At 60.4% G+C, this 26102-nt stretch overlaps 3 long non-coding RNA genes across 5 annotated transcripts; all 3 read right to left on the bottom strand.

The window, feature by feature from the left end:
• Nucleotides 1-2167: 2167 nt before the first annotated feature.
• Nucleotides 2168-9380, bottom strand: LOC135408354 (uncharacterized). 3 transcript variants are annotated; one of them, XR_010427522.1, is made up of 3 exons: nucleotides 9299-9380; nucleotides 3533-4438; nucleotides 2168-3111 (listed from the first exon to the last, which is right to left on the bottom strand). It is a non-coding gene; the product is annotated as an uncharacterized LOC135408354 (long non-coding RNA). The 3 variants fall into 3 exon arrangements; XR_010427523.1 differs by lacking the exon at nucleotides 9299-9380 and adding an exon at nucleotides 5482-5576; XR_010427521.1 differs by lacking the exon at nucleotides 9299-9380 and adding an exon at nucleotides 4817-5161.
• A 121-nt stretch (nucleotides 9381-9501) lies between these two features.
• LOC135408355 (uncharacterized) lies at nucleotides 9502-10957 on the bottom strand. The gene is made up of 3 exons (XR_010427524.1): nucleotides 10561-10957; nucleotides 10363-10460; nucleotides 9502-9896 (listed from the first exon to the last, which is right to left on the bottom strand). It is a non-coding gene; the product is annotated as an uncharacterized LOC135408355 (long non-coding RNA).
• Nucleotides 10958-21281: 10324 nt separating this feature from the next.
• LOC135408356 (uncharacterized) lies at nucleotides 21282-22875 on the bottom strand. Its single transcript, XR_010427525.1, has 3 exons — nucleotides 22485-22875; nucleotides 22287-22384; nucleotides 21282-21816 (listed from the first exon to the last, which is right to left on the bottom strand). It is a non-coding gene; the product is annotated as an uncharacterized LOC135408356 (long non-coding RNA).
• Between the last annotated feature and the right edge of the window lie 3227 nt (nucleotides 22876-26102).

Raw genomic sequence — 26102 nt, 5'->3', positions numbered from 1 at the left:
ACAGACCTGACTTAATTTTACCCTTTGTGTTCAAATATTTCACAGAAAAGCTCCAGCAGGAGAATTGGCACATTCCCAGGAGTATCCTGGAAGTCCCTTCCACAAGGGCTGTAGGAAAATCGCAGTTGTACGAGTCCCTTGTGCCTGCAGATGCCTGGGGATCCTCTCCATCCACCTCGTGCTCTCCCAACAGCAGAAAGGGTGCTGAGACAGGAGAAAGGAAACCTTTAGCATAAAGCTGGGGACGAATCTAAAGCTTCCTTTCCTGGGGAGCTTTGTGAAGTCTGCAGATGAGAAAGGGAAACTTTGCATCTCCTTTGGTGCAGGTGTCAACAGAGGCTGAGACTTTTTCCCTTTTTCAGACAACTGTGCCCTTTTTGGCTCCCTGGCAGCTCCAATGGCACCAGAACCCCCTTCCTGCACACCCACGGCTGTCACACACAGGCACCCACACACCTTTGCTCCAGCCCACACGTGGCCAACATTTCCTCACCCTGGACATCCCAAGGGCAGTATTTTTGCTAGAGAGCACAGCAACACCCCTGTCCTTGCAAACTGCCTCCCTGCAAAAAAAGGAATAATTTCTCCTGGACACTTCTCCCACAGTCAAGGTCTTTTCAAACTGCTGTCGTGCCACCAAACCTGCTCAGGGTCCCTCCCAGCTTCTCCCTGTCCTTGCATTTAAAGGCACGGGCATATTCTACCTTCCAACAGCAAACCCAGCTCCTCCCTGGCAGTACAAGCCCTGCTCTCACCTGGACAGACTCCCGGGCTCGGCACAGCTGTGGCTCATGGAGCAGCTTCCCAAGGCCCTTCTCTCTCCCCGCAGGAAGCACAACTCGCCTCTGCCCCAGGGGAAACCACGAGAGAGGCTGCAAATGGACACAGAACGAGTAAAAAGCATTAACGCAGCACAAAAAAACCAAATTAAAGCAGTCTTTGCCTCATAACCCTGCACGGGGAAAGGGTTTGGGATCCTAAGGCAAAACCTGAGACACCCAGAGAGCACCAGCCCCGCAGCCCGGCCACGGCTCCCCCCGGGGTCACCTGGCAGGTAAGGGGCTTACCCGGCCCCCGCTGCCCAGCACAAGGCGCCCCTAAACGCCCCCCGGCTCCCCCTGTCCACAAACCCAGCGGCCAAGGCGCTCTCCCCTCCGCAGCCCGGGCAGCAGCGGGACCCCACCCTCAGCCCTCACACACAACCGACCGCACCTGCCCCGCCGGCCCTTTATACCGCGGGCCGGCAGCGCTGCCCAATCAGCACTCGAGCGCCTCCGCCCAATCCCAGCCCGCCTGGCCCTGCGGCCCCGCCCCGCCCGCTCAGCGCGGCCCCGCCCCCGTTCCCTCAGCGCGGCTCCCGCCGCCGCCGCAGCCCCGGCGGGCGCTGCTGGGGCCGGGGAAGGGCGGTGGGAGCTCCGCGGTCACGGCCCGGCCGGGAGCTCTCCCGGGACAAGGGGAGCGAGGCGGGCAGCGGGGACGGCGGCGTTCTTGGGGGCGGGCAGGGCGGGGCCGAGCGGCGGGGCCGGCGCGAGCCGGGGGGCGGGGCCTGGGCGGGTCGAGGGGCGGGGCCGGCGCGATCCCCCCGCGCTTCGCTCTGGGCTCTGGGGCTGTTCCGGCTGGTTTTGGGTGCGGGTTTGGGGCACTGCGCACACCCTGCCCTGGTCACAGCCCCGCCCCAGCTCCCTGCGCTCCCCGCACCCCTTGCTCAGCTCCGCGGGGATTTGTGCCTCCTCTGAAGGTGGCAAATGTCTGCAAAGCCAGTCGGGAAGCCAGAGAGCTGCAGCCCCCGGGCCCCGCCGCGGCTTCCCCGCCCTCCCCCGGCCCCTCCCGCCCGTCCCGCCCCGCAGCGCCGCTCCCGCTGCCGCCCTCGAACCCAAGGAACGAACCCCGTGCCCCCGGCACAGGCCGGTCCCTCCCCGGCAGCCTCGGCAGCGCCGGGAGCGGCCGCAGCCCCCAACGCCGGGCGGGGCGCGCCGGGAGGGGCCGCGCGGGGCGGGGGCGGGTCCCGCGGCTGCGACCCCGCGGGGAAGGGACCCCCGGGCCGGCCCCGTCCGGCACCGCCGTTGGCCCTGCTCGGCCACCGCCCCTCGCCCACAGTTTTAACATTAGAGAGCCAAGTTTAATCCCGAGCGCTGCAAGCTCCCACGTGCAGGGCATTTCCATAGACTTGTTATTTTTCTCTTTTTAATGACCACGTTGCTAAAGTCAGGGAAATACAATCAACATTCCCTAAACACCATCACTTCTACATCCACCTGTGATCAGGGGCCAATGGGCAGCAGCCTGCCCTGGCCGGGCTGCAGGGATGCTGTGAAGGCCACTGTGCCCCAGGTTTGAAGGACTCTGGCCATGATCCCCGGCCCGTGGGCAGAGAGCCCAGAGCCAAGGGGAACTCCAGCCAGCTGCAGGCAGATGTTACTCCGTCCCCGTGCCGGGGGTGGGGACGAAGGTGCCCTTCCCCGTTCGGAAGTGGAAGTCGTCCCCTGTGCAGAGCCCGCTCTGATCCTCGGCCTCGTGGGAGCCAATTCCCTTGTCCCAGCCCACTTCCCGCAGAGAAGAAAGGGAAAGATTGCACATAAGGGAGACATTCTTCCCTGGGAGGGTGGGGAGGTGGCCTGGCACAGAGAAGCTGTGGCTGCCCCATCCCTGCAAGTGGCCAAGGCCAGGCTGGATGTCTATTAGAAGGTGTCCCTGCCTGTGGCAGGGGATGGAAGGAGATGATCCCTGAGATCCTTTCCAACCCAAACCACTCCAGGATCCCCAGATGATTCCACGCTCTCTCTCTGCATTTATTTGGCATCATTTCCTCTCAAAAACAACATCTCCAATTTAGTTGATTGCTAAAGCCATCATTTTAAAATCTTCCCAGGAATCAAAAGGGACTGGAAAACACACAGAAATCATTCCTACACCCACCAAATCATTAGGAATTGGAACCCAATTCCCTCATCTCCGTCCTTGTTTTTCTTGGCTGGAAAACCTGATGATCCCCGCTGGCTATTTTTAGGCTGCTTTTCTTCCACAGCTCCTTTCTCCCGGCTGAAACCTCCTGGCATATTCAGGGCTTATCTGGAGGGAAGCCCCTCTGAAGTATTTCCTCTCGTGGCAATTCTGTGGGATGAAGAAGTAAAAAAAGCACATCAAGAGCTCCTTCTCCCCCCTTCCTTCGCAAACACCCTCCCAGTTTGTCCTTGGCAGCTCCATCCCCCCGGCACCCGCACCCGACGCTTCGGCTCCGCTGGGAAAGGGACAGCAAGTGCACAAGCAAGTTCAGTGCTGGGCAGGGGCTCCCTGGGGAACGGCACTTCAGTGCTTTAGTCCGTGGCCTTTCCTGCTGCCCTCCCTCCTGGAAGCAGAGGATGACCCGGCCCTTGTTTCTCCCACGCTCGCAGACCCAGGTCCTGCTCCTTTGGCCCCACTTTTCTTGGCAGACCCGGCATCATTTTCCAGGGTCCCCAGGAAACTTCTGCACTTGACCCATTGCTAAGTGCAGAGCACAGGGCAAGGGAAGGACAAATTTCTCAGCACCCACCCCCTGGAACTTTCCTTCTCTGCAGCACGCTCCCGTTCCCGCTGTCTCTGGAGGTGCCCGCACGAGTCCTCCTTGTCCCAGCCCTGCCAAACTGACACACGCACAGGAGAAATAACAGGTCTTGCTTGCACAATTCCCGACCCGAACCCTTGCCTGTCCTGCCCAGAGCTGAGGGAAATCTGACAGAATATTAATAAACCCCCTTTGTTAAGAACAGTCATCAGCCCGGTCCTTCAGGCTTTGCAGCAGTTTGTAGGGAACAGACCCAAATCCCAGTCCTACCTCTAAATTTCTAACAGCTTTCCTTAGAGAGATTCTGGACAGTAACACATACAACGGAAAGAAAAGACTGCACAAGGAGCAACAGAAGGTTTGCACGAAGAACAGAGGTTCCTGTTCTCCCTCATCAGGCTGGAACTGTAGGACCCACTCTTTGCCACCAAGAGACCAAAGCATTGTCATTAAGACTTAAACCTCTCCCCCACAGGTGTTTCTCAGAGAACTGGGTGGGCCAGCAAGGAGCTACTCCCATGTGCCTGCAGTGCTTTGGGGAGGGGCAAGACAACCTCCCACTTCTGCTTGGAAGAGAATGAAAAGTCATTCCCCTTCTCTCTCTCTGACCCAGCACCAAAGCAGTCCTGTAGGACAACATCGGACTAGGCCTGATTCAACTGGGAAAGAAAAAAACCCTAAACAAACAAACAAAATCACCCTGAATTTCAAGGTAAAAATACACTGCCTCCTGAACAGGAGCACACAAAATACACTGAAGCCAAACAGAAAATGACAAACCAGAAAAAAAAAAAGAGCCAAACGAAATGCTCTGCTTGCCTTGGTACGCTCTCTGCTTGATCATTCCAAAGGAGATTCTCCACAGATCAGAAGCAATTACCAATCATTTTTCCTCTGTAACAGTTAATGAAGGACTTGGGTTTCTGCTGAGGGGCTGGACATGTCCAGTGAGGGTTCAGGGTCTGGTGGGTTGTTTATGGTGGATCCTGACCGGCCCAGGCCAAACCGAACCACCCCCATCGCTGCTCCATCCCACATGGAGAATATTGATACTGTATAGAAATACTCCCCTTCCCTGCTACTCCATCCTTCCTTACACATCCGTGGAGCAGGTTTTCTCCACCCTTTGTTCCCAGCAACAGCTCTCCAGCCCGAATCCCAGCTCCCACAGACACAAACTAAACACACCTAAGGCAATGGTTCCATCAGCACCTGGAATTCCAAGCTCCCCGTTCCCTGGAATGCTCATCCCAACACTCACAGCAATCTCACCTCAGCCCACAGGCTCTCTGTCCTCACAGGGAAACACAGCCTGCTCTGGCACCATGTTTCCTCTCACTCCTGGTCTCCTGCAACCCCCAGGGAAATCCAATCCCTCAGACCCTGCATCCCTGGACACGAGGGGAACTGGAGTTTGACCCGGATCCCAGCGCCCTGGACAAGTGTGTTCCCAGGAGCACAGGCCTGTGGCTCCATCCAGCCCATCCATCCCTCCTTTCCCCCCAGGGAGTCCCAAACCCTCCCCCAGCTCCCCTGCGTCTGTCCCCCGGCCCAGCCCAGCTCCAGGCTCTCCCCCAGCGCTGTGTCAGCTCCAGCCCTGGCAGAGCTGCAAACACCCCGCAGCTCGGCCCCCCGGGCTACTGAAACCCCAAGCCAAGGCTCAGGCTCACCAACAGGGACCAACCTGCCCCACTCAGCACAGCCCAACCCCACAGCTCAGGGATCCCACGCTCACCTGGCCCTTTGCCCCCAGTGGAAGGGATGGGACCTGCAGCATCCAACCGGGGATGAGAGTGGAAGGTGCCCCTGCCCACGGAAGACAGGGTGGCCTTTGAAGGTCCCCTTCAAACCAAATCGCTCTCTCATTCCCCTCCGAAACAACTCCCAAAGAGACACAGCAATCAAAGCAGAGGGACTGCACTCCCAGCTTTTCTTACCTGCAGGTTCACAGCACAGCACGCTGGACGTAAAAGCCACGGTAGTTAGTCCTGCCAGAGGCGTCCGGCACAGTGTCCACGGCGACCGAAGGGAAAGAGGCAGCCTGGGAACACAGAGTAAAAGACACTGTCGTTAGGAGTACACCGAGCAACAGCCGGGTCATTCCCACAGGCAGCTTCGCTGTGCAGTCCCACAAAAAGCTCCGACTCCGGACTGAAGCTCGGAGAAGCCCGGCAGTGCCAAAACACTCCAGCTCTCCGCTTCCCAGCCCGCCCCGACCGCCGGGCGCCGCCTCGCAGTCGCCGCCTGGCGGACAGGGCCGGGAACGGCACTGCAGCCGCGCGGCCCCCCCCTTGCGAGACCCGCGGCGCCTTTCGCGAGGACGGGCCTTTCTTCCCTAAAACCTGCCCTTCCCTAGGAAAAGCTGGGCAATTCACAGAGTTGCTGTTTTTATCCCGGCTTCCCAAAGGACTTCTCTCTCCCGGCGGCAGCGGCAGCGGCAGCGGCAGCAGCAACGCTCCCCGCGAAGCCCTGACCGAGGCTGGCAATTGACACACAACAAGCCAAGAGCATGAACTCGGCCCCAAAACACTCCCCAACAGACCAATTTACAGTCCCCTTTGCCTCCTCCCCCCCGCGCAGGCCCAGGCTTTGGGATTCCAAGGCAAACCCCGAGAGGCCCAGAGAGCAGCAGCCCCTCAGCCCCAGCACGGCCTCCCCCGGGCTCCCCCGGCCGGGAACCGGCCTAGCCAGCCCCTGCTGTGCAGCACAGCAGGCGGGGGGATGACTTTTGGGACCCCTCCCTGGCCGCTGCAGAGCAATGCAGGCATCGGGGCCAAGTCCTGCCCGGCCCCCGGGCACTGCAGACAGTTCAGCCCCAGCAGCAGCAGCAGCAGCGGGCTGTTCTGCCTCTTGCTCCCCTCTCATTTGGACCCCAACGGTGAGGAAGAAGCCCCGGGCACAATCGGCACCGAGCAGCAAGGCCTGGGCTCGCCAGAGGCCCGGGCCTGCCTACTCCAGGCTCTGGGCTTTCTTTGCTTTCTTCCGCCGTAATTCTCCTGCCCCGGCAAGCGTTAAAAGACACACTGCCCGGGGAGACGTGCCCCGAAACAGCCATCAGTTCCAAGGCCAGAAAATCTCAGGGCCACACTTCGAAACCCTGCCGCGAGGCCCCCGGAGAAGCCAAGGGGAGCTGGGATTCCCTGCAGTCCCAGGGAAGCGAGGGGAAGGTGGCAAAGGGGCAGAGAGCAAACCCCCCCCCCCCCAGCTGCTTCTCCCTGCAACCCCTCCGGCAGGCGCAGCTGCCCTGGGATTTCATGCCCCTTGTGTCTCTTGCGAGCTCAACGAGCGAACAAAGGGGTCCTGCAAGATCCGCTTCCTCTGTCCCTGAGGCGGCACAGAGCCTCCCCGCGGGGGGGGTGCGATGCCAGGGCACATCCGAGCCCGGCCCTGCCGCCTGCCGCTCTCGCCGCCCCTTCTCCTGGCGGCGGCACGCAGGTGCGAGTGTCTCCGCAGAGGGGAGAAACCTGCCTGTCGCTTCCCCTGCCTGCAGGCCCCGCTGGCCGCGGGAGAGGCAGAAGAGCGGCCGCCGCCCCCCCGCCGGGCCCCCGCTTACCCCGGCGACGATCTCCTGCAGAGCCCGACGTCGGATCCGCCGCCGTGGGTCGCTTCCGGGGGGGGGAGGCGGCGGCGCAGCCCCGACAGCATCTCCGGGGCACGGCGGGAGCGGAGCGGAGCGGAGCGGGGCGGGCGGGCGGGAGGGCGGCGACCACCTGGGGTCCTGCGCCTGCGCGGCGCGCCGCGTCGCCGAGAGGGGGCTGCCGGCGCCGGTGCCTGCCGCCGCCCGCGAACCCGCCGCCCGCGCCCGGCGCCGCCGAGCGCCCCGCCCCGTCCCCACAGCGGGAAGCGGCGCGGCGAGACGGCGCTGCGGGCGCGGGGCGGGGGGTCCGGGGCGGAGCGGAGGTCAGGCACCAGGAAAAAACGCCTCTCTGAGGCGAGGGGGCCTCTTGCCGCCATCTTGAGTGTGGCCGGGCTAAGTTCCGGTCCTGGCGGCGCCCTCTTGAGTGTGGCCTCGGGGCGACTTCCGGGCCGGGGCCGCCATCTTTGTGTACGGCCTTGGAGGACTTCCGGTCATGGCGCCGCCATCTTTGTGTACGGCCTCGCAGCACTTCCGGTCCGGGTGGTGCGCCCTCCAAAACAGCCCGGTCGCTCTCTACTTCCGGTGCCCCGCTTTACCCGGACAACGACCCTCGCTAATTTCTGCGCTTTCGCCCCAAAAATCTTCACGTTATTCCCCCCGCGCACACCCCGGGAGAGACGGGAGACCGCAGCTCCCGCCGTGCCGCCGGAGCCGGCCCTCAAGTCGAGCGGGGAGCGCTGCAGCGGCACAGGAGCCACTGCGCATGCGTCGCCGCTTGCCCTCGCCCGCCCGCCCTCACTTACCTCGTGATCGCCGGCGTCTCGCTTACGACTGCGCAGGCGCCGCCGTCGCCACCTTGCCTGCCCCCCCCCACACCGCCCGCCTTCGCTCGCTCTCGCTGCGCGCGCCTCGCCCGCTTTGCCCCGGCCCCTCCCTCACATTTCGCGGCACCCCCTCCGCTGCCTTTTCGGCTCCCCGCCCTTCCCCCGACCACCTTTTCGGGTCCCCTTCTCATACTTTAGGGGGGACCCCCAAGTCACGGGGCGGGGCGGGGCGGGGAGGGGAGTAAACCCCGGGGTGCCCAAGAAGCCCTGGTTTTCCCTTTCATTTCACTTGGCATTTTATTAGGGCCTTTTTACTTTGCTCGCTTTGATTTTTTTTCTTTCATTTTCCTTCTTTATTGCCTTCATTTTTTATTCTATTTATTTTTCATTTCATTTTCTTTTCTTTTCTTTCTCGTTTGCTTTTATTTTTTTTAGTTCTTAGTCCTCCAGAGAGCAACAAAGAACACTGAAGCTCCTCTGGGACAGACAAAGGCCCCCCTACCCTTCCCTTAGACACAACGCCTGCCAGGAGGGCCCCGCAAGCCCGCTCCGCTCCTGCCAGGCACTGGGGCTCACCCCCAGGGGAGCTTTGCCAGCACCCAGTGGAAATTAAAATTACAGCCTGGGCAGGAAATTAAAAGTACAGGACGGCAGGACCGCTCCTGGCCAAGGCCACCGCTCCGTGCAAATCAGACCACTGACCACCCGGGGCTGGGGACTTTCGGGGGCACGCTTCCAGCTTTTATTCTCCAGAGACTCCAGTTCTTCCTGGCACCCCTTGCTTCAGTCTTCCCCTGCTGCAAGAGGTCACTTTAGTCTTTCGAGGGGACAGATTGCCAAAGCCCGGCCGGTCCATTCCCACGAGGAAAGAAAGGCAGCTTTGTCTCGGACAGGATGCTGAGGGGGGAGACACAAAATAAAAGTTTAATTTAAAACAACTGCCGAGAACAGAAAGCAATTCAAACATAAGGCAGACGAGGCTCGTGCAAAACCCATTTGACTTCAAAGGAGAATTACTTCCCTCTGCACCTAACAGAATGGCATTTTCCCCCAGGTCCTGCTTCCCATCCTCGAACAAAACACGCTGACAACATTTTTCACCATGCCAGTGGAGAGCTATCAGAGAGAACTGCACAGGGAAGCCGAGGCTGCCCCTGGATCCCTGCAAGTGTTCCAGGCCAGGCTGGATGGGACCTGCAGCATCCAACCGGGGATGAGAGTGGAAGGTGCCCCTGCCCACGGAAGGCAGGGTGGCCTTTGAAGGTCCCCTTCAAACCAAATTTCCCCTCCAAAATAACTCCCAAAGAGACACAGCAATCAAAGCAGAGGGACTGCACTCCCAGCTTTTCTTACCTGCAGGCATACAGCACGTTGGACATAAAAGCCACAGGGTTAGTCCTGCCAGAGGTGTCCGGCACAGTGTCCACGGCGACCGAAGGCAAAGAGGCAGCCTGGGAACACGGAGTAAAAGGCACTTTAATTAGGAGTACACTGAGCAATAGCCAGGTCATTCACACAGCTTCACTGTCCAGTCACACAAAAAGCACTCACCGAGGCCTCAGTTAGGATGGTTCCTGACGCTGACCGGGTGAACACCTCCCCGCAAGCCCGCTCCGCTCCTGCCAGGCACTGGGGCTCACCCCCAGGGGGGCTTTGCCAGCACCCAGTGGAAATTAAAATTACAGCCTGGGCAAAGGTGCTTCCCGCAGGACCACTCCTGGCCAAGGCCACCGGTCCGTGCAAGTCAGACCACTGACCACCCGGGGCTGGGGACTTTCGGGGCCATACTTCCAGCTTTTATTCTCCAGGGACTCCAGTTCTTCCTGGCACCCCTTGCTTCAGTCTTCCCCTGCTGCAAGAGGTCACTTTGTCTTTCGAGGGGACAGATTGCCAAAGCCCGGCCGGTCCATTCCCACGAGGAAAGAAAGGTAGCTTTGTCTCGGACAGGATGCTGAGGGGGGAGACACAAAATAAAAGTTTAATTTAAAACAACTGCCGAGAACAGAAAGCAATTCAAACATAAGGCAGACGAGGCTCGTGCAAAACCCATTTGACTTCAAAGGAGAATTACTTCCCTTCTGCACCTAACAGAATGGCATTTTCCCCAAGGTCCTGCTTCCCATCCTCGAACAAAACACACTGACAACATTTTTCACCATGCCAGTGGAGAGCTATTAGAGAGCACTGCACAGGGAAGCCGAGCCTGCCCCTGGATCCCTGCAAGTGTTCCAGGCCAGGCTGGATGGGACCTGCAGCATCCAACCGGGGATGAGAGTGGAAGGTGCCCCTGCCCACGCAAGGCAGGGTGGCCTTTGAAGGTCCCCTTCAAACCAAATCGCTCTCTCATTCCCCTCCAAAATAACTCCCAAGAGACACAACAACCAAAGCAGAGGGACTGCACTCCCAGCTTTTCTTACCTGCAGGCATACAGCACGTTGGACATAAAAGCCACAGGGTTAGTCCTGCCAGAGGTGTCCAGCACAGTGTCCACGGCGACCGAAGGGAAAGAGGCAGCCTGGGAACACGGAGTAAAAGGCACTTTAATTAGGAGTACACTGAGCAATAGCCAGGTCATTCACACAGCTTCACTGTCCAGTCACACAAAAAGCACTCACCGAGGCCTCAGTTAGGATGGTTCCTGACGCTGACCGGGTGAACACCTCCCTGCAAGCCCGCTCCGCTCCTGCCAGGCACTGGGGCTCACCCCCAGGGGGGCTTTGCCAGCACCCAGTGGAAATTAAAATTACAGCCTGGGCAAAGGTGCTTCCCGCAGGACCACTCCTGGCCAAGGCCACCGGTCTGTGCAAGTCAGACCACTGACCACCCGGGGCTGGGAACTTTCAGGGCCATACTTCAAGCTTTTATTCTCCAGAGACTCCAGTTCTTCCTGGCACCCCTTGCTTCAGTCTTCCCCTGCTGCAAGAGGTCACTTTGTCTTTTGAGGGGACAGATTGCCAAAGCCCGGCCGGTCCATTCCCACGAGGAAAGAAAGGTAGCTTTGTCTCGGACAGGATGCTGAGGGGGGAGACACAAAATAAAAGTTTAATTTAAAACAACTGCCGAGAACAGAAAGCAATTCAAACATAAGGCAGACGAGGCTCGTGCAAAACCCAGTACATTTGACTTCAAAGGAGAATTATTTCCGTCTGCAACTCAGAGAACGCAATTTTCACCCCGGTCCTGCTTCCCATCCTCGAACAAAACACACTGACAACATTTTTCACCATGCCAATGGAGAGCTATTAGAGCACACTGCACAGGGAAGCCGAGCCTGCCCCTGGATCCCTGCAAGTGTTCCAGGCCAGGCTGGATGGGACCTGCAGCATCCAACCGGGGATGAGAGTGGAAGGTGCCCCTGCCCACGGAAGACAGGGTGGCCTTTGAAGGTCCCCTTCAAACCAAATCGCTCTCTCATTCCCCTCCGAAACAACTCCCAAAGAGACACAGCAATCAAAGCAGAGGGACTGCACTCCCAGCTTTTCTTACCTGCAGGTTCACAGCACAGCACGCTGGACGTAAAAGCCACGGTAGTTAGTCCTGCCAGAGGCGTCCGGCACAGTGTCCACGGCGACCGAAGGAAAAGAGGCAGCCTGGGAACACGGAGTAAAAGACACTGTCGTTAGGAGTACACCGAGCAACAGCCGGGTCATTCCCACAGGCAGCTTCGCTGTGCAGTCCCACAAAAAGCTCCCACTCCGGATTGAAGCTCGGAGAAGCCCGGCAGTGCCAAAACACTCCAGCTCTCCGCTTCCCAGCCCGCCCCGACCGCCGGGCGCCGCCTCGCAGTCGCCGCCTGGCGGACACGGCCGGGAACGGCACTGCAGCCGCGCGGCCCCCCCCTTGCGAGACCCGCGGCGCCTTTCGCGAGGACGGGCCTTTCTTCCCTAAAACCTGCCCTTCCCTAGGAAAAGCTGGGCAATTCACAGAGTTGCTGTTTTTATCCCGGCTTCCCAAAGGACTTCTCTCTCCCGGCGGCGGCGGCAGCGGCAGCAGCAGCAGCAACGCTCCCCGCGAAGCCCTGACCGAGGCTGGGAATTGACACACAACAAGCCAAGAGCATGAACTCGGCCCCAAAACACTCCCCAGCAGACCAATTTACAGTCCCCTTTGCCTCCTCCCCCCCGCGCAGGCCCAGGCTTTGGGATTCCAAGGCAAACCCCGAGAGGCCCAGAGAGCAGCAGCCCCTCAGCCCCAGCACGGCCTCCCCCGGGCTCCCCCGGCCGGGAACCGGCCTAGCCAGCCCCTGCTGTGCAGCACAGCAGGCGGGGGGATGACTTTTGGGACCCCTCCCTGGCCGCTGCAGAGCAATGCAGGCATCGGGGCCAAGTCCTGCCCGGCCCCCGGGCACTGCAGACAGTTCAGCCCCAGCAGCAGCAGCAGCAGCAGCAGCGGGCTGTTCTGCCTCTTGCTCCCCTCTCATTTGGACCCCAACGGTGAGGAAGAAGCCCCGGGCACAATCGGCACCGAGCAGCAAGGCCTGGGCTCGCCAGAGGCCCGGGCCTGCCTACTCCAGGCTCTGGGCTTTCTTTGCTTTCTTCCGCCGTAATTCTCCTGCCCCGGCAAGCGTTAAAAGACACACTGCCCGGGGAGACGTGCCCCGAAACAGCCATCAGTTCCAAGGCCAGAAAATCTCAGGGCCACACTTCGAAACCCTGCCGCGAGGCCCCCGGAGAAGCCAAGGGGAGCTGGGATTCCCTGCAGTCCCAGGGAAGCGAGGGGAAGGTGGCAAAGGGGCAGAGAGCAAACCCCCCCCCCCCCAGCTGCTTCTCCCTGCAACCCCTCCGGCAGGCGCAGCTGCCCTGGGATTTCATGCCCCTTGTGTCTCTTGCGAGCTCAACGAGCGAACAAAGGGGTCCTGCAAGATCCGCTTCCTCTGTCCCTGAGGCGGCACAGAGCCTCCCCGCGGGGGGGGTGCGATGCCAGGGCACATCCGAGCCCGGCCCTGCCGCCTGCCGCTCTCGCCGCCCCTTCTCCTGGCGGCGGCACGCAGGTGCGAGTGTCTCCGCAGAGGCGAGAAACCTGCCTGTCGCTTCCCCTGCCTGCAGGCCCCGCTGGCCGCGGGAGAGGCAGAAGAGCGGCCGCCGCCCCCCCGCCGGGCCCCCGCTTACCCCGGCGACGATCTCCTGCAGAGCCCGACGTCGGATCCGCCGCCGTGGGTCGCTTCCGGGGGGGGGAGGCGGCGGCGCAGCCCCGACAGCATCTCCGGGGCACGGCGGGAGCGGAGCGGAGCGGAGCGGAGCGGAGCGGGGCGGGCGGGCGGGAGGGCGGCGACCACCTGGGATCCTGCGCCTGCGCGGCGCGCCGCGTCGCCGAGAGGGGGCTGCCGGCGCCGGTGCCTGCCGCCGCCCGCGAACCCGCCGCCCGCGCCCGGCGCCGCCGAGCGCCCCGCCCCGTCCCCACAGCGGGAAGCGGCGCGGCGAGACGGCGCTGCGGGCGCGGGGCGGGGGTCCGGGGCGGAGCGGAGGTCAGGCACCAGGAAAAACGCCTCTCTGAGGCGAGGGGGCCTCTCGCCGCCATCTTGAGTGTGGCCGGGCTAAGTTCCGGTCCTGGCGGCGCCCTCTTGAGTGTGGCCTCGGGGCGACTTCCGGGCCGGGGCCGCCATCTTTGTGTACGGCCTTGGAGGACTTCCGGTCATGGCGCCGCCATCTTTGTGAACGGCCTCGCAGCACTTCCGGTCCGGGTGGTGCGCCCTCCAAAACAGCCCGGTCGCTCTCTACTTCCGGTGCCCCGCTTTACCCGGACAACGACCCTCGCTAATTTCTGCGCTTTCGCCCCAAAAATCTTCACGTTATTCCCCCCGCGCACACCCCGGGAGAGACGGGAGACCGCAGCTCCCGCCGTGCCGCCGGAGCCGGCCCTCAAGTCGAGCGGGGAGCGCTGCAGCGGCACAGGAGCCACTGCGCATGCGTCGCCGCTTGCCCTCGCCCGCCCGCCCTCACTTACCTCGTGATCGCCGGCGTCTCGCTTACGACTGCGCAGGCGCCGCCGTCGCCACCTTGCCTGCCCCCCCCACACCGTCCGCCTTCGCTCGCTCTCGCTGCGCGCGCCTCGCCCGCTTTGCCCCGGCCCCTCCCTCACATTTCGCGGCACCCCCTCCGCTGCCTTTTCGGCTCCCCGCCCTTCCCCCGACCACCTTTTCGGGTCCCCTTCTCATACTTTAGGGGGGACCCCCAAGTCACGGGGCGGGGCGGGGCGGGGCGGGGAGTAAACCCCGGGGTGCCCAAGAAGCCCTGGTTTTCCCTTTCAATTCACTTGGCATTTTATTAGGGCCTTTTTACTTTGCTCGCTTTGATTTTTTTTCTTTCATTTTCCTTCTTTATTGCCTTAATTTTTTATTCTATTTATTTTTCATTTCATTTTCTTTTCTTTTCTTTCTCGTTTGCTTTTATTTTTTTTAGTTCTTAGTCCTCCAGAGAGCAACAAAGAACACTGAAGCTCCTCTGGGACAGACAAAGGCCCCCCTACCCTTCCCTTAGACACAACGCCTGCCAGGAGGGCCCCGCAAGCCCGCTCCGCTCCTGCCAGGCACTGGGGCTCACCCCCAGGGGGGCTTTGCCAGCACCCAGTGGAAATTAAAATTACAGCCTGGGCAGGAAATTCAAATTACAGGACGGCAGGACCGCTCCTGGCCAAGGCCACCGCTCCGTGCAAGTCAGACCACTGACCACCCGGGGCTGGGGACTTTCGGGGGCACGCTTCCAGCTTTTATTCTCCAGAGACTCCAGTTCTTCCTGGCACCCCTTGCTTCAGTCTTCCCCTGCTGCAAGAGGTCACTTTAGTCTTTCGAGGGGACAGATTGCCAAAGCCCGGCCGGTCCATTCCCACGAGGTAAGAAAGGTAGCTTTGTCTCGGACAGGATGCTGAGGGGGGAGACACAAAATAAAAGTTTAATTTAAAACAACTGCCGAGAACAGAAAGCAATTCAAACATAAGGCAGACGAGGCTCGTGCAAAACCCATTTGACTTCAAAGGAGAATTATTTCCCTCTGCACCTAACAGAATGGCATTTTCCCCCAGGTCCTGCTTCCCATCCTCGAACAAAACACGCTGACAACATTTTTCACCATGCCAGTGGAGAGCTATCAGAGAGCACTGCACAGGGAAGCCGAGGCTGCCCCTGGATCCCTGCAAGTGTTCCAGGCCAGGCTGGATGGGACCTGCAGCATCCAACCGGGGATGAGAGTGGAAGGTGCCCCTGCCCACGCAAGGCAGGGTGGCCTTTGAAGGTCCCCTTCAAACCAAATTTCCCCTCCAAAATAACTCCCAAAGAGACACAGCAACCAAAGCAGAGGGACTGCACTCCCAGCTTTTCTTACCTGCAGGCATACAGCACGTTGGACATAAAAGCCACAGGGTTAGTCCTGCCAGAGGTGTCCGGCACACACACGGCGACCGAAGGGAAAGGGGCAGCCTGGGAACACGGAGTAAAAGGCACTTTAATTAGGAGTACACTGAGCAATAGCCAGGTCATTCACACAGCTTCACTGTCCAGTCACACAAAAAGCACTCACCGAGGCCTCAGTTAGGATGGTTCCTGACGCTGACCGGGTGAACACCTCCCCGCAAGCCCGCTCCGCTCCTGCCAGGCACTGGGGCTCACCCCCAGGGGGGCTTTGCCAGCACCCAGTGGAAATTAAAATTACAGCCTGGGCAAAGGTGCTTCCCGCAGGACCGCTCCTGGCCAAGGCCACCGCTCCGTGCAAGTCAGACCACTGACCACCCGGGGCTGGGGACTTTCGGGGGCACGCTTCCAGCTTTTATTCTCCAGAGACTCCAGTTCTTCCTGGCACCCCTTGCTTCAGTCTTCCCCTGCTGCAAGAGGTCACTTTGTCTTTCGAGGGGACAGATTGCCAAAGCCCGGCCGGTCCATTCCCACGAGGAAAGAAAGGTAGCTTTGTCTCGGACAGGATGCTGAGGGGGGAGACACAAAATAAAAGTTTAATTTAAAACAACTGCCGAGAACAGAAAGCAATTCAAACATAAGGCAGACGAGGCTCGTGCAAAACCCAGTACATTTGACTTCAAAGGAGAATTATTTCCCTCTGCACCTAACAGAATGGCATTTTCCCCCAGGTCCTGCTTCCCATCCTCGAACAAAACACGCTGACGACATTTTTCACCATGCCAGTGGAGAGCTATTAGAGCACACCGCACAGGGAAGCTGAGCCTGCCCCTGGATCCCTGCAAGTGTTCCAGGCCAAGCTGGATGGGACCTGCAGCATCCAACCAGGGATGAGAGTGGAAGGTGCCCCTGCCCACGGAAGACAGGGTGGCCTTTGAAGGTCCCCTTCAAACCAAATTTCCCCTCCAAAATAACTCCCAAAGAGACACAGCAACCAAAGCAGAGGGACTGCACTCCCAGCTTTTCTTACCTGCAGGCATACAGCACGTTGGACATAAAAGCCACAGGGTTAGTCCTGCCAGAGGTGTCCGGCACACACACGGCGACCGAAGGGAAAGAGGCAGCCTGGGAACACGGTGTAAAAGGCACTTTAATTAGGAGTACACTGAGCAATAGCCAGGTCATTCACACAGCTTCACTCTCCAGTCACACAAAAAGCACTCACCGAGGCCTCAGTTAGGATGGTTCCTGACGCTGACCGGCTGAACACCTCCCTGCAAGCCCGCTCCGCTCCTGCCAGGCACTGGGGCTCACCCCCAGGGGGGCTCTGCCAGCACCCAGTGGAAATTAAAATTACAGCCTGGGCAGGAAATTAAAAGTACAGGCCGGCAGGACCGCTCCTGGCCAAGGCCACCGCTCCGTGCAAGTCAGACCACTGACCACCCGGGGCTGGGGACTTTCGGGGCCATACTTCCAGCTTTTATTCTCCAGGGACTCCAGTTCTTCCTGGCACCCCTTGCTTCAGTCTTCCCCTGCTGCAAGAGGTCACTTTGCCTTTCGAGGGGACAGACTGCCAAAGCCCGGCCGGTCCATTCCCACGAGGAAAGAAAGGTAGCTTTGTCTCGGACAGGATGCTGAGGGGGGAGACACAAAATAAAAGTTTAATTTAAAACAACTGCCGAGAACAGAAAGCAATTCAAACATAAGGCAGACGAGGCTCGTGCAAAACCCATTTGACTTCAAAGGAGAATTATTTCCCTCTGCACCTAACAGAATGGCATTTTCCCCCAGGTCCTGCTTCCCATCCTCGAACAAAACACGCTGACAACATTTTTCACCATGCCAGTGGAGAGCTATCAGAGAGCACTGCACAGGGAAGCCGAGGCTGCCCCTGGATCCCTGCAAGTGTTCCAGGCCAGGCTGGATGGGACCTGCAGCATCCAACCGGGGATGAGAGTGGAAGGTGCCCCTGCCCACGCAAGGCAGGGTGGCCTTTGAAGGTCCCCTTCAAACCAAATCGCTCTCTCATTCCCCTCCAAAATAACTCCCAAGAGACACAGCAACCAAAGCAGAGGGACTGCACTCCCAGCTTTTCTTACCTGCAGGCATACAGCACGTTGGACATAAAAGCCACAGGGTTAGTCCTGCCAGAGGTGTCCGGCACAGTGTCCACGGCGACCGAAGGGAAAGAGGCAGCCTGGGAACACGGAGTAAAAGGCACTTTAATTAGGAGTACACTGAGCAATAGCCAGGTCATTCACACAGCTTCACTCTCCAGTCACACAAAAAGCACTCACCGAGGCCTCAGTTAGGATGGTTCCTGACGCTGACCGGGTGAACACCTCCCCGCAAGCCCGCTCCGCTCCTGCCAGGCACTGGGGCTCACCCCCAGGGGGGCTTTGCCAGCACCCAGTGGAAATTAAAATTACAGCCTGGGCAGGAAATTAAAAGTACAGGCCGGTAGGACCGCTCCTGGCCAAGGCCACCGCTCCGTGCAAGTCAGACCACTGATCACCTGGGGCTGGGGACTTTCGGGGCCATACTTCCAGCTTTTATTCTCCAGAGACTCCAGTTCTTCCTGGCACCCCTTGCTTCAGTCTTCCCCTGTTGGAAGAGGTCACTTTGTCTTTCCAGGGGCCAGATTGCCAAAGCCCGGCCGGTCCATTCCCACAAGGAAAGAAAGGTAGCTTTGTCTCGGACAGGATGCTGAGGGGGGAGACACAAAATAAAAGTTTAATTTAAAACAACTGCCGAGAACAGAAAGCAATTCAAACATAAGGCAGACGAGGCTCGTGCAAAACCCAGTACATTTGACTTCAAAGGAGAATTATTTCCGTCTGCAACTCAGAGAACGCAATTTTCATCCCGGTCCTGCTTCCCATCCTCGAAGAAAACACACTGACAACATTTTTCACCATGCCAGTGGAGAGCTATTAGAGCACACCGCACAGGGAAGCTGAGCCTGCCTCTGGATCCCTGCAAGTGTTCCAGGCCAGGCTGGATGGGACCTGCAGCATCCAACCGGGGATGAGAGTGGAAGGTGCCCCTGCCCACGGAAGACAGGGTGGCCTTTGAAGGTCCCCTTCAAACCAAATCGCTCTCTCATTCCCCTCCGAAACAACTCCCAAAGAGACACAGCAATCAAAGCAGAGGGACTGCACTCCCAGCTTTTCTTACCTGCAGGTTCACAGCACAGCACGCTGGACGTAAAAGCCACGGTAGTTAGTCCTGCCAGAGGCGTCCGGCACAGTGTCCACGGCGACCGAAGGAAAAGAGGCAGCCTGGGAACACGGAGTAAAAGACACTGTCGTTAGGAGTACACCGAGCAACAGCCGGGTCATTCCCACAGGCAGCTTCGCTGTGCAGTCCCACAAAAAGCTCCGACTCCGGACTGAAGCTCGGAGAAGCCCGGCAGTGCCAAAACACTCCAGCTCTCCGCTTCCCAGCCCGCCCCGACCGCCGGGCGCCGCCTCGCAGTCGCCGCCTGGCGGACACGGCCGGGAACGGCACTGCAGCCGCGCGGCCCCCCCCTTGCGAGACCCGCGGCGCCTTTCGCGAGGACGGGCCTTTCTTCCCTAAAACCTGCCCTTCCCTAGGAAAAGCTGGGCAATTCACAGAGTTGCTGTTTTTATCCCGGCTTCCCAAAGGACTTCTCTCTCCCGGCGGCGGCGGCAGCGGCAGCAGCAACGCTCCCCGCGAAGCCCTGACCGAGGCTGGGAATTGACACACAACAAGCCAAGAGCATGAACTCGGCCCCAAAACACTCCCCAGCAGACCAATTTACAGTCCCCTTTGCCTCCTCCCCCCCGCGCAGGCCCAGGCTTTGGGATTCCAAGGCAAACCCCGAGAGGCCCAGAGAGCAGCAGCCCCTCAACCCCAGCACGGCCTCCCCCGGCCGGGAACCGGCCTAGCCAGCCCCTGCTGTGCAGCACAGCAGGCGGGGGGATGACTTTTGGGACCCCTCCCTGGCCGCTGCAGAGCAATGCAGGCATCGGGGCCAAGTCCTGCCCGGCCCCCGGGCACTGCAGACAGTTCAGCCCCAGCAGCAGCAGCAGCAGCAGCAGCAGCAGCGGGCTGTTCTGCCTCTTGCTCCCCTCTCATTTGGACCCCAACGGTGAGGAAGAAGCCCCGGGCACAATCGGCACCGAGCAGCAAGGCCTGGGCTCGCCAGAGGCCCGGGCCTGCCTACTCCAGGCTCTGGGCTTTCTTTGCTTTCTTCCGCCGTAATTCTCCTGCCCCGGCAAGCGTTAAAAGACACACTGCCCGGGGAGACGTGCCCCGAAACAGCCATCAGTTCCAAGGCCAGAAAATCTCAGGGCCACACTTCGAAACCCTGCCGCGAGGCCCCCGGAGAAGCCAAGGGGAGCTGGGATTCCCTGCAGTCCCAGGGAAGCGAGGGGAAGGTGGCAAAGGGGCAGAGAGCAAACCCCCCCCCCCAGCTGCTTCTCCCTGCAACCCCTCCGGCAGGCGCAGCTGCCCTGGGATTTCATGCCCCTTGTGTCTCTTGCGAGCTCAACGAGCGAACAAAGGGGTCCTGCAAGATCCGCTTCCTCTGTCCCTGAGGCGGCACAGAGCCTCCCCGCGGGGGGGGTGCGATGCCAGGGCACATCCGAGCCCGGCCCTGCCGCCTGCCGCTCTCGCCGCCCCTTCTCCTGGCGGCGGCACGCAGGTGCGAGTGTCTCCGCAGAGGCGAGAAACCTGCCTGTCGCTTCCCCTGCCTGCAGGCCCCGCTGGCCGCGGGAGAGGCAGAAGAGCGGCCGCCGCCCCCCCGCCGGGCCCCCGCTTACCCCGGCGACGATCTCCTGCAGAGCCCGACGTCGGATCCGCCGCCGTGGGTCGCTTCCGGGGGGGGGAGGCGGCGGCGCAGCCCCGACAGCATCTCCGGGGCACGGCGGGAGCGGAGCGGAGCGGAGCGGAGCGGAGCGGGGCGGGCGGGCGGGAGGGCGGCGACCACCTGGGATCCTGCGCCTGCGCGGCGCGCCGCGTCGCCGAGAGGGGGCTGCCGGCGCCGGTGCCTGCCGCCGCCCGCGAACCCGCCGCCCGCGCCCGGCGCCGCCGAGCGCCCCGCCCCGTCCCCACAGCGGGAAGCGGCGCGGCGAGACGGCGCTGCGGGCGCGGGGCGGGGGTCCGGGGCGGAGCGGAGGTCAGGCACCAGGAAAAACGCCTCTCTGAGGCGAGGGGGCCTCTCGCCGCCATCTTGAGTGTGGCCGGGCTAAGTTCCGGTTTTGGCGGCGCCCTCTTGAGTGTGGCCTCGGGGCGACTTCCGGGCCGGGGCCGCCATCTTTGTGTACGGCCTTGGAGGACTTCCGGTCATGGCGCCGCCATCTTTGTGTACGGCCTCGCAGCACTTCCGGTCCGGGTGGTGCGCCCTCCAAAACAGCCCGGTCGCTCTCTACTTCCGGTGCCCCGCTTTACCCGGACAACGACCCTCGCTAATTTCTGCGCTTTCGCCCCAAAAATCTTCACCTTATTCCCCCCGCGCACACCCCGGGAGAGACGGGAGACCGCAGCTCCCGCCGTGCCGCCGGAGCCGGCCCTCAAGTCGAGCGGGGAGCGCTGCAGCGGCACAGGAGCCACTGCGCATGCGTCGCCGCTTGCCCTCGCCCGCCCGCCCTCACTTACCTCGTGATCGCCGGCGTCTCGCTTACGACTGCGCAGGCGCCGCCGTCGCCACCTTGCCTGCCCCCCCCACACCGCCCGCCTTCGCTCGCTCTCGCTGCGCGCGCCTCGCCCGCTTTGCCCCGGCCCCTCCCTCACATTTCGCGGCACCCCCTCCGCTGCCTTTTCGGCTCCCCGCCCTTCCCCCGACCACCTTTTCGGGTCCCCTTCTCATACTTTAGGGGGGACCCCCAAGTCACGGGGCGGGGCGGGGCGGGGCGGGGAGTAAACCCCGGGGTGCCCAAGAAGCCCTGGTTTTCCCTTTCAATTCACTTGGCATTTTATTAGGGCCTTTTTACTTTGCTCGCTTTGATTTTTTTTCTTTCATTTTCCTTCTTTATTGCCTTAATTTTTTATTCTATTTATTTTTCATTTCATTTTCTTTTCTTTTCTTTCTCGTTTGCTTTTATTTTTTTTAGTTCTTAGTCCTCCAGAGAGCAACAAAGAACACTGAAGCTCCTCTGGGACAGACAAAGGCCCCCCTACCCTTCCCTTAGACACAACGCCTGCCAGGAGGGCCCCGCAAGCCCGCTCCGCTCCTGCCAGGCACTGGGGCTCACCCCCAGGGGGGCTTTGCCAGCACCCAGTGGAAATTAAAATTACAGCCTGGGCAAAGGTGCTTCCCGCAGGACCGCTCCTGGCCAAGGCCACCGCTCCGTGCAAGTCAGACCACTGACCACCCGGGGCTGGGGACTTTCGGGGGCACGCTTCCAGCTTTTATTCTCCAGAGACTCCAGTTCTTCCTGGCACCCCTTGCTTCAGTCTTCCCCTGCTGCAAGAGGTCACTTTGTCTTTCGAGGGGACAGATTGCCAAAGCCCGGCCGGTCCATTCCCACGAGGAAAGAAAGGTAGCTTTGTCTCGGACAGGATGCTGAGGGGGGAGACACAAAATAAAAGTTTAATTTAAAACAACTGCCGAGAACAGAAAGCAATTCAAACATAAGGCAGACGAGGCTCGTGCAAAACCCAGTACATTTGACTTCAAAGGAGAATTATTTCCCTCTGCACCTAACAGAATGGCATTTTCCCCCAGGTCCTGCTTCCCATCCTCGAACAAAACACGCTGACAACATTTTTCACCATGCCAGTGGAGAGCTATCAGAGAGCACTGCACAGGGAAGCCGAGGCTGCCCCTGGATCCCTGCAAGTGTTCCAGGCCAGGCTGGATGGGACCTGCAGCATCCAACCGGGGATGAGAGTGGAAGGTGCCCCTGCCCACGCAAGGCAGGGTGGCCTTTGAAGGTCCCCTTCAAACCAAATCGCTCTCTCATTCCCCTCCAAAATAACTCCCAAGAGACACAGCAACCAAAGCAGAGGGACTGCACTCCCAGCTTTTCTTACCTGCAGGCATACAGCACGTTGGACATAAAAGCCACAGGGTTAGTCCTGCCAGAGGTGTCCGGCACAGTGTCCACGGCGACCGAAGGGAAAGAGGCAGCCTGGGAACACGGAGTAAAAGGCACTTTAATTAGGAGTACACTGAGCAATAGCCAGGTCATTCACACAGCTTCACTCTCCAGTCACACAAAAAGCACTCACCGAGGCCTCAGTTAGGATGGTTCCTGACGCTGACCGGGTGAACACCTCCCCGCAAGCCCGCTCCGCTCCTGCCAGGCACTGGGGCTCACCCCCAGGGGGGCTTTGCCAGCACCCAGTGGAAATTAAAATTACAGCCTGGGCAAAGGTGCTTCCCGCAGGACCGCTCCTGGCCAAGGCCACCGGGCCGTGCAAGTCAGACCACTGACCACCCGGGGCTGGGGACTTTCGGGGCCATACTTCCAGCTTTTATTCTCCAGGGAATCCAGTTCTTCCTGGCACCCCTTGCTTCAGTCTTCCCCTGCTGCAAGAGGTCACTTTGTCTTTCGAGGGGACAGATTGCCAAAGCCCGGCCGGTCCATTCCCACGAGGAAAGAAAGGTAGCTTTGTCTCGGACAGGATGCTGAGGGGGGAGACACAAAATAAAAGTTTAATTTAAAACAACTGCCGAGAACAGAAAGCAATTCAAACATAAGGCAGACGAGGCTCGTGCAAAACCCATTTGACTTCAAAGGAGAATTATTTCCCTCTGCAACTCAGAGAACGCAATTTTCACCCCGGTCCTGCTTCCCATCCTCGAACAAAACAGACTGACAAAATTTTTCACCATGCCAATGGAGAGCTATTAGAGCACACCGCACAGGGAAGCTGAGCCTGCCCCTGGATCCCTGCAAGTGTTCCAGGCCAGGCTGGATGGGACCTGCAGCATCCAACCGGGGATGAGAGTGGAAGGTGCCCCTGCCCACGGAAGACAGGGTGGCCTTTGAAGGTCCCCTTCAAACCAAATTTCCCCTCCAAAATAACTCCCAAAGAGACACAGCAACCAAAGCAGAGGGACTGCACTCCCAGCTTTTCTTACCTGCAGGCATACAGCACGTTGGACATAAAAGCCACAGGGTTAGTCCTGCCAGAGGTGTCCGGCACACACACGGCGACCGAAGGGAAAGAGGCAGCCTGGGAACACGGAGTAAAAGGCACTTTAATTAGGAGTACACTGAGCAATAGCCAGGTCATTCACACAGCTTCACTCTCCAGTCACACAAAAAGCACTCACCGAGGCCTCAGTTAGGATGGTTCCTGACGCTGACCGGGTGAACACCTCCCCGCAAGCCCGCTCCGCTCCTGCCAGGCACTGGGGCTCACCCCCAGGGGGGCTTTGCCAGCACCCAGTGGAAATTAAAATTACAGCCTGGGCAGGAAATTAAAAGTACAGGCCGGTAGGACCGCTCCTGGCCAAGGCCACCGCTCCGTGCAAGTCAGACCACTGATCACCTGGGGCTGGGGACTTTCGGGGCCATACTTCCAGCTTTTATTCTCCAGAGACTCCAGTTCTTCCTGGCACCCCTTGCTTCAGTCTTCCCCTGTTGGAAGAGGTCACTTTGTCTTTCCAGGGGCCAGATTGCCAAAGCCCGGCCGGTCCATTCCCACAAGGAAAGAAAGGTAGCTTTGTCTCGGACAGGATGCTGAGGGGGGAGACACAAAATAAAAGTTTAATTTAAAACAACTGCCGAGAACAGAAAGCAATTCAAACATAAGGCAGACGAGGCTCGTGCAAAACCCAGTACATTTGACTTCAAAGGAGAATTATTTCCGTCTGCAACTCAGAGAACGCAATTTTCATCCCGGTCCTGCTTCCCATCCTCGAAGAAAACACACTGACAACATTTTTCACCATGCCAGTGGAGAGCTATTAGAGCACACCGCACAGGGAAGCTGAGCCTGCCTCTGGATCCCTGCAAGTGTTCCAGGCCAGGCTGGATGGGACCTGCAGCATCCAACCGGGGATGAGAGTGGAAGGTGCCCCTGCCCACGGAAGACAGGGTGGCCTTTGAAGGTCCCCTTCAAACCAAATCGCTCTCTCATTCCCCTCCGAAACAACTCCCAAAGAGACACAGCAATCAAAGCAGAGGGACTGCACTCCCAGCTTTTCTTACCTGCAGGTTCACAGCACAGCACGCTGGACGTAAAAGCCACGGTAGTTAGTCCTGCCAGAGGCGTCCGGCACAGTGTCCACAGCGACCGAAGGAAAAGAGGCAGCCTGGGAACACGGAGTAAAAGACACTGTCGTTAGGAGTACACCGAGCAACAGCCGGGTCATTCCCACAGGCAGCTTCGCTGTGCAGTCCCACAAAAAGCTCCGACTCCGGATTGAAGCTCGGAGAAGCCCGGCAGTGCCAAAACACTCCAGCTCTCCGCTTCCCAGCCCGCCCCGACCGCCGGGCGCCGCCTCGCAGTCGCCGCCTGGCGGACACGGCCGGGAACGGCACTGCAGCCGCGCGGCCCCCCCCTTGCGAGACCCGCGGCGCCTTTCGCGAGGACGGGCCTTTCTTCCCTAAAACCTGCCCTTCCCTAGGAAAAGCTGGGCAATTCACAGAGTTGCTGTTTTTATCCCGGCTTCCCAAAGGACTTCTCTCTCCCGGCGGCGGCGGCAGCGGCAGCAGCAACGCTCCCCGCGAAGCCCTGACCGAGGCTGGGAATTGACACACAACAAGCCAAGAGCATGAACTCGGCCCCAAAACACTCCCCAGCAGACCAATTTACAGTCCCCTTTGCCTCCTCCCCCCCGCGCAGGCCCAGGCTTTGGGATTCCAAGGCAAACCCCGAGAGGCCCAGAGAGCAGCAGCCCCTCAACCCCAGCACGGCCTCCCCCGGCCGGGAACCGGCCTAGCCAGCCCCTGCTGTGCAGCACAGCAGGCGGGGGGATGACTTTTGGGACCCCTCCCTGGCCGCTGCAGAGCAATGCAGGCATCGGGGCCAAGTCCTGCCCGGCCCCCGGGCACTGCAGACAGTTCAGCCCCAGCAGCAGCAGCAGCAGCAGCAGCAGCAGCGGGCTGTTCTGCCTCTTGCTCCCCTCTCATTTGGACCCCAACGGTGAGGAAGAAGCCCCGGGCACAATCGGCACCGAGCAGCAAGGCCTGGGCTCGCCAGAGGCCCGGGCCTGCCTACTCCAGGCTCTGGGCTTTCTTTGCTTTCTTCCGCCGTAATTCTCCTGCCCCGGCAAGCGTTAAAAGACACACTGCCCGGGGAGACGTGCCCCGAAACAGCCATCAGTTCCAAGGCCAGAAAATCTCAGGGCCACACTTCGAAACCCTGCCGCGAGGCCCCCGGAGAAGCCAAGGGGAGCTGGGATTCCCTGCAGTCCCAGGGAAGCGAGGGGAAGGTGGCAAAGGGGCAGAGAGCAAACCCCCCCCCCCCCAGCTGCTTCTCCCTGCAACCCCTCCGGCAGGCGCAGCTGCCCTGGGATTTCATGCCCCTTGTGTCTCTTGCGAGCTCAACGAGCGAACAAAGGGGTCCTGCAAGATCCGCTTCCTCTGTCCCTGAGGCGGCACAGAGCCTCCCCGCGGGGGGGGTGCGATGCCAGGGCACATCCGAGCCCGGCCCTGCCGCCTGCCGCTCTCGCCGCCCCTTCTCCTGGCGGCGGCACGCAGGTGCGAGTGTCTCCGCAGAGGCGAGAAACCTGCCTGTCGCTTCCCCTGCCTGCAGGCCCCGCTGGCCGCGGGAGAGGCAGAAGAGCGGCCGCCGCCCCCCCGCCGGGCCCCCGCTTACCCCGGCGACGATCTCCTGCAGAGCCCGACGTCGGATCCGCCGCCGTGGGTCGCTTCCGGGGGGGGGAGGCGGCGG

The sequence above is a fragment of the Pseudopipra pipra genome, unplaced genomic scaffold (assembly GCF_036250125.1).
Source record: "Pseudopipra pipra isolate bDixPip1 unplaced genomic scaffold, bDixPip1.hap1 HAP1_SCAFFOLD_364, whole genome shotgun sequence".
NCBI lineage: Eukaryota > Metazoa > Chordata > Aves > Passeriformes > Pipridae > Pseudopipra > Pseudopipra pipra.
This window is presented reverse-complemented; position numbering and strand designations above follow the sequence as displayed.